General features: G+C 35.1%; 1 pseudogene; it reads right to left on the reverse strand.

Annotated features, from left to right (window-relative positions):
- Positions 1-683: 683 nt before the first annotated feature.
- Positions 684-5548, reverse strand: LOC143624947 (transcription factor HY5-like; annotated as a pseudogene).
- Positions 5549-7064: the final 1516 nt, after the last annotated feature.

Raw genomic sequence — 7064 nt, forward strand, 5'->3', positions numbered from 1 at the left:
TATGAAACGAGGATACAAAGACACAAAACTCATCCCCAACGACATCATTGCACTTCAAGGACAACATTGCCAATTGCAGATGACTATAAAGAAGGATAATTCAATGGCAGTAAACAGAGCAAAAAAAATTAATTTCAATCCACCAACACCTGCAAAAACAACGGCAGTGAAGAGACCACCGCCAGACTCTCCAGGTAAATACTATAGCCACCAACTATAAAATACTAGCACATCAAACACTAACTTCAAAATGATTTCGAACAGATGACCATCACCACATCAAGAAGGCAAAGGTCTAGCAACAACAGTATAAAGGGCCCAAGCACACTTTTTGAACAATCAAATGCCCAACAACAAACTGCACAAAGAACTTCAAATGACTTTTTGAAGACAAGGTCAGCCACACTTTGTCAAGCAGCCTCAGGAGGCAATATTCGGTCAAAAAAAGGTTAACACCGTCCAAATAAAGACATGCACCAGCGAACGCTTTTTGAAACAAAGCCATGTAGGCTGTAATGACAATATATGCATGTAACAACTATTATGCTTCTAGCAATGTGCAGTGTTACTTTCAAATATTTATAATACTCTAGCGTAACGAATCCTTGCAACGACATGCCATAGCCGCGGAGCGCGGGTACACATCCTAGTTACTTCTAAAACAAAATCTAATTCTACTATTTCTACTTTCTTTCTTGAATGCCCGCCATTGTGCTCTTCAATATCTGCATCATAACAACAATAATCTAATCAGAACAAAGTCTCTTAACACCAAAGGCCTGGGTTCGAGTTTCAGAAAGTAAAAGAAATTGGTCTTTCTAAAAGCTATGAACATAAATAAATGAATTGTAATGTCCTCGTTTCTATAAATAAATAAATAAATAAAGTATCTCGGTTGATTTTAGTTATCGTGCCATGTGAAGTCATCAAATTAATTAGATTATATATCGATTGTGGATAATATTAGTAGGAGATTATTAGACTTAAGAGTGATTTGGGCCTAAAAGTCTTTGGACTTTGCCTATTTAAACCCCTAAACCCTAATTTTAATCCTTATCATCATCATTTCATCATCTCCCCATCATTGTCACACATATCCATACACACACAAGTAATTTTCTGTACACCAAACAATCCAAATCCAATCCTCCATCCTAGATCTAGTCCAATCCCACCAAAGAGGTAAACACTATATTCATTTATTTCATTTGCTCGTTAAGATTAATAACGAACGAACCGAGTCAAACCAACATAAAAACAAACTCGATATGAACGGGATTATCAAATAAATATCAATAAGCATGAGATTTGGCAAGTAATATAAATAATATACATGGGATATATACACACACATATACATGTTCTATCCCGTAAAACCCACGGGTTAGGGATCCCCCGGGTTGCAGACACGGAATCCGAGGGGTGATTTAATCGAACCAAAGAACCCAAAGCGGACCTCTATCTGTTTTACGTGAATATGCACCAAGGCGGCTCGAGTTGTGGGCTTAGGTAGACCAAACCCAACTAACCATATGCAACCCAAAACCCTGTGCGAACCAGATCTGGAAATCACCGTGCGAATTTCTAGGGGTTGCATCCTTTGTGAAACAGATAATTCGCACGGTGTGCGAAACCCTATGCGAAGACGACGTGCGAAACTGACGTGTGCGAATATATATAAAATTTGAATAAAAGTTTCACACAAATCGGGTTTTAAAAATGGTTTTCACCAACAACCAAACCACACACGAAAGGCAAGTGTACCTATCGTTTGTAGCAAAGTATCGGTAAGAACCGAGTGTCAATCCATGGACACGGCTAACTTTTGATACTAAATCTTTGTAATTAATTTAACCAAACAAACAATCCAAGTAATTTTTCAAGTAATTAAACTAGCATACAACAATAACAAAGCAAATAAATACAACTAACAATCAATCCAAACAAAGCTACTTAGACTATGCATCCACTTAAACTTAGTGACAAAATGACAATGATAATGCCAAACATCATGTATTAAACATCAATATCAAATTCCAATCAAGGCAACCTAATACTAACAACAAAATATCATGATGGGTATTCAACAAGTTAATAACCATAGATTAGTAATTTTGTCAAAACTACCTAATCGCACAATTAAAGGAAAGCTAGCATGAAAACAACAAACTAACCACCTAGAATCATGTAAAATAGACAAGTTCAAGAACACTAGTTAAACACATGAGTCTTTCAAATTAGCAAAATATAAACTAAGGATTATGGCCTTAATCTCTAGCGAACATTAACCAACTCAAAGAATCATATTATCACCATACAATTTTCAATATCAAGTGATAGGTTTCATGCTTGTTAAAATTCATAACCAAGTTAATTTCCACTAGTCATTCCTAACTTAGTGATATAAACAAAGTATGCATACACAAACTAAGTTCATAAACAAATACTCAACACATAGTTTTCCAACATATTATGGCTAAGCATCTATCAAACTAAGTCTAGGAATTAAAACAAGCATTCAACCATTAAACTCTATTCAAGAACATGTCATAAACTTGAAGAACACCAATTTACCAAAATCATGCATAGATAAATATCACATAAGTAGAAGTTTCAACATAATTTAAGTAACAAGAGTATTTAGCCCATAAGGCTTAATACAACAAACAAAATCAAAGTAGTCTTACAAAGCATTGTTAGGAACAAGAAATTGCAAACTAAGATGAATGATGAATGCTACTTGCAAGGATGATCATACAAGATGGAAGCCGTGAATTCTCTCTAGCAAACACACAATAATTTTCCAGCAATTTTAGAGAATTCCCCTAAGGCTCCACACTTGAAATGGGGGTAGTGGAGGTGTATTTAAGCTTTCTGGACGTCTGGCACGGGCCCATGCACGGGCATGCACGGTCGTGCATATAAGTGGAAAGTCAACACCCTGCTTTAGTCTGACCAAAAGGTCAGATTTCTCTGTTCTGGCACGGTCATCAGCACGGGCCCGCACGGCCGTGCAGGTCATGTACGGGCATCTGCACGACCATGCACGGTCGTGCACTTTTGAATTCTTGCGGCACTGGCTTGCATTGGTAAGATCTCAGGGAAGCACGGTCGTGCAAGGTCTTGCACGGTCGTGCGGGGTCGGCAGATTGCTGATTTTGTCAACGAAACGCCCTCTTTTCTTGTATTCTTTGGTGGGCGGGCGCCCGGACCTGCAAATTCACAAATAACTCAAATAAGTACCAAAAACAATGAATTTGCATGGAGTTCGGCTAAAATATGAGGAAAATTTGGTGTAATAAGATGTACACTTTGTGTTACATCAGAAACCCTATGCGAAGACGGCGTGCGAAACCCTATGCGAAAAACTTATGCAAAAAGTCTGTGCGAAGTTCTCATGCGAAAATCTTGGACGTGTGTGGCCAAATGTGAAGGAAGGAAGGGCAGGTGGCTGTGGCCGGAGTTAGCAGAGGTGGCGGCGGCCGTGGGTAGGTGAGAAAGGGGAAGAAGCAAAGTGGTGGTGGTGGTGGTGTAGCCATGGATCAGCGGCAAGGAGAGGGGGGGGGCTTAAAACCCAAACCCGACTCGGAACCCGGTCGTTGGAAAAAGATAGAGAGCAGGGAGGGGGCGGCAGTGTTGTGGAAGAAGAAGGAAGGGTTGGGGCTAGGGTTATATATCTACCTAGGGTTTTAATATATAATAATAATAATAATAATAATAATAATAATAATAATAAAACTGAAAGAATGTATGGGTGCAGGACCTAAACAAAACCCGGACCCGAGACCCGACTCGTCTAGAACCTCGTGACCCGCCTCAAACAAAGGAATGGAAGTTGAATAAACCCACCCGTTAAAGAAGTGAAATATTTAAGGATGTTAGGTGTAGACCTGACACGAACCCGAACTCGCTTAAGGAAACGTTGACTTATAAACGCATTATGAATGTAAACTTATGATAATAAAACAAGTATAATAATAAATAAATGTATATATAATAATAATAAATATCGTTAAGGATGTAAACTAATGAAGACGGTTCGTTAATAAAACAAAGGTTAGATATATTGAGCTAATTAGAATCAGTTAAAGAAGAATACATGTCGGTTCGGTTAGTTTAAGAGTTAACTCCGTTAACTCAATAAAATAAGTAAACAAGCAAATGTGGAGATTAATATGTGTACATTATTAACAGTTAGTCGAGCTCAGTTGAAGAAAGACATTACGATTAGGTCAGAAAGAGATCGTCAATAGGTGAGTTCTATCCCCCTTTTTCCTTTAAACGTTTTTGAGGCTGTATGCATACTCCTATGTAAAAGAATAGATATATGTGACTTTAGTAAATGACATGTATCTTGTAAGAATGTGTTTATATATATTAATTTATTAATATATATATATATATATATATATATATATATATTTGAATGTTGAATGATAGCTAGAATAGAAAGAGTTAAGGAATATATCCTACTAATTCTTGTGTAGAAGGTTATATGAATATCAATGAGTATGAATGCTAAGTATAGAAGAATGTGTATATGTTTATGCGTAGAGCCTTTGGGCCTCTTGCATGCAGAATAAGTTAGGATGACAAATCCCTCTAACTTTATGGGGCTCGGTTAAGAGCAGGAAGGCTCAGTTATGAGTAAAGATAGGAAGGGCTCGGTTATGAGCAAAGATAGGAAGGCTCGGTATGAGCAAAGATAGGAGGCTCGGTTATGAGTGAGAGTAGGAGGCTCAGTTACGAGTAGGCGTATAAGAATATAGTTAAGAAATGATTGATAGACAGACATAGAGGAAGTAAATAAAGAATTATAAACGCTATAATATATATAAATGTTTGAGAGATGAGATTTTCTTATAAATCGTATGTTGTGAAAGTAAAGAAACGTTAGAACTCACTCAGCGTGTAGCTGACTTTTAGTATGCATGCATGTATTATTGATGACGTGGTAAGCTTGAGGCGCATACGAGGCTATCCACATTGAAGATCTAGTTGGAGTTAGAAGTATTTTATAAAAGTTTAAATTTCCGCTGCAATTTTTATAGACTTCCGCTGTAACAAACTATGTTTATGAGTAAATCCAACGCTAAAGTAGGGTAGCCGGGCTCGAGGCCTTACATGAATATATACATACATGTCTAAGCATTTGGTTCCCGTTATGCAAAGTCGACATACGCTCTTCAAGCTCCGAGTTCTTCTTCTCCAACTCTTTAACGCGTGCCTCCAACTCGCTCAAGTACGCCTTCTTTCTTTCTCTTACTTGTTGAGCCGAAATTCGATTCCTCATTAACCTGTTTAACATTTCAAAATTTCAAATAAAATTCTTAATATATTATTGTTTACATTTGTAACAAGTTAACCTTTAAAATACCTCTTTAACCACTTGTTTTCTTTATTAGCCGGACTTTTCCCTTTTCTCCTTGTGCCTTCAGTAAATACTTGAACCCACTGGTTCCCTACCGGTTCCTGATGCGCCGACGGTTTCTGGTTCAGCTTCTCCACCAATCTCCGGCACCTTTCGAAACTCATCATCACTCTCCATACCTATTATTATCACACATTACTCAAATCATAACTGAAATAAACTAAGTAAACATAATTAGAGTAATTATTAGAATACAATTTTAAAACAGAGTAGTTATGCCAAAAATATGATGTAGGATGTTAACAATTACTCTAATTCAAAAATTAAACTGTACAGTAATAACTAGAGCAATTAATGCTATACAGTTTTGAACCAAAATAATTACGAAAAAATAAATGAAAAAAGTTGGGTTCTCAAGCTCAAAAACTAAAAGTAATATTCTATTTATTTAATGCCTAGTACGTTAAATCTATTTATATTTGATCCAAACAACAAATATATGCATGCCGATTAGATCACCAAATTTACTCTTACTGCAGAGTAATAACTAGAGTAATTATTTTTATACCATTTTGAACTCAAGTAATTATAAAATAAATAAATTAAGCTCTAGTTCAAAACTGAAAAAGTAATACTTTAGTTATTCACTCCTTTAAAATGTTAAATCTCTTTGTATTTGATCCTAAAATCGGCTAAAATACATGCGATCACCAAATTTACTGTAATGCAAAAATTAAATTGTACAGTAATAATTAACATTATTCTTACGTTTGATAAAAATAAATGAACTAGATTAGTTTTTTTAATAAAAATAAACAAACCGAACAATCTTTTCAACAAAAATTAACGAACCGAACAACTTTTTAACAAAAATAAATGGACCAACCTAATTTTTTTAGCAAACTAAATGAATCGAATCACTTTTTTAACAAGTAGTTCATTTCGTTTAACAAAAATAAACGAAACAAACTACTTTTTTTTAATAAAAATAAACGAACCGAACTTATTTTTTGTCAAACTACCCTTCTAACAAAATAAACGAACCGAACTTATTTTCTTAACAAAAATAAACCCACTTGTCCGACTGTTGCTGAGCAGTTTTTGAATATCAAACGGACCTCCCCAGAAGGTAATTTTAATGTGGCCGATTTCCCTTCTTTTGCAATCAGTTTCGCTACAGCACCCGCTGCTCTAGCTAATTGTCCACCCTTTCCAAGTGTGATTTCTATGTTATGTATGGCCGTGCCTAAGGGCATATCGGTTGTTAACAAAAATAAACGAATCGAACTACTTTTTTTTTACTAAATTAAACGAACAAAACCACTTTTTTAACAAGCAGTTTAGTTCATTTTGCTTATCAAAAATAAACGAATCCAACTATATTTTTACAAAACAAACAAAAAAACGAATCAAATATATTTTTTAACAAAAATAAAAAATCGAACAACTTTTATAAAAAAAATAAAATACATAAATACCTTTTTTCAATACGAATAAACAAAATGAACTACTTTTTTACTAAACTAAACGAACTGAACAATTCGCTTTAATAAAAACAAACATATCAAACTACCTAAAGAATGAACCAAACTTATTTTCAACAAAACATAAAAAAAAAAAAAGAATCGAACTACTTTTTTTAACTAAAATAAATGAACCAAACTTTTTTAAAACAAAAATAAGCAAACCGAGC

The sequence above is a fragment of the Bidens hawaiensis genome, unplaced genomic scaffold (genome assembly GCF_021521415.1).
Source record: "Bidens hawaiensis isolate Kalapana, Puna unplaced genomic scaffold, B.hawaiensis_p1.1 tig00004003_1, whole genome shotgun sequence".
Lineage (NCBI taxonomy): Eukaryota > Viridiplantae > Streptophyta > Magnoliopsida > Asterales > Asteraceae > Bidens > Bidens hawaiensis.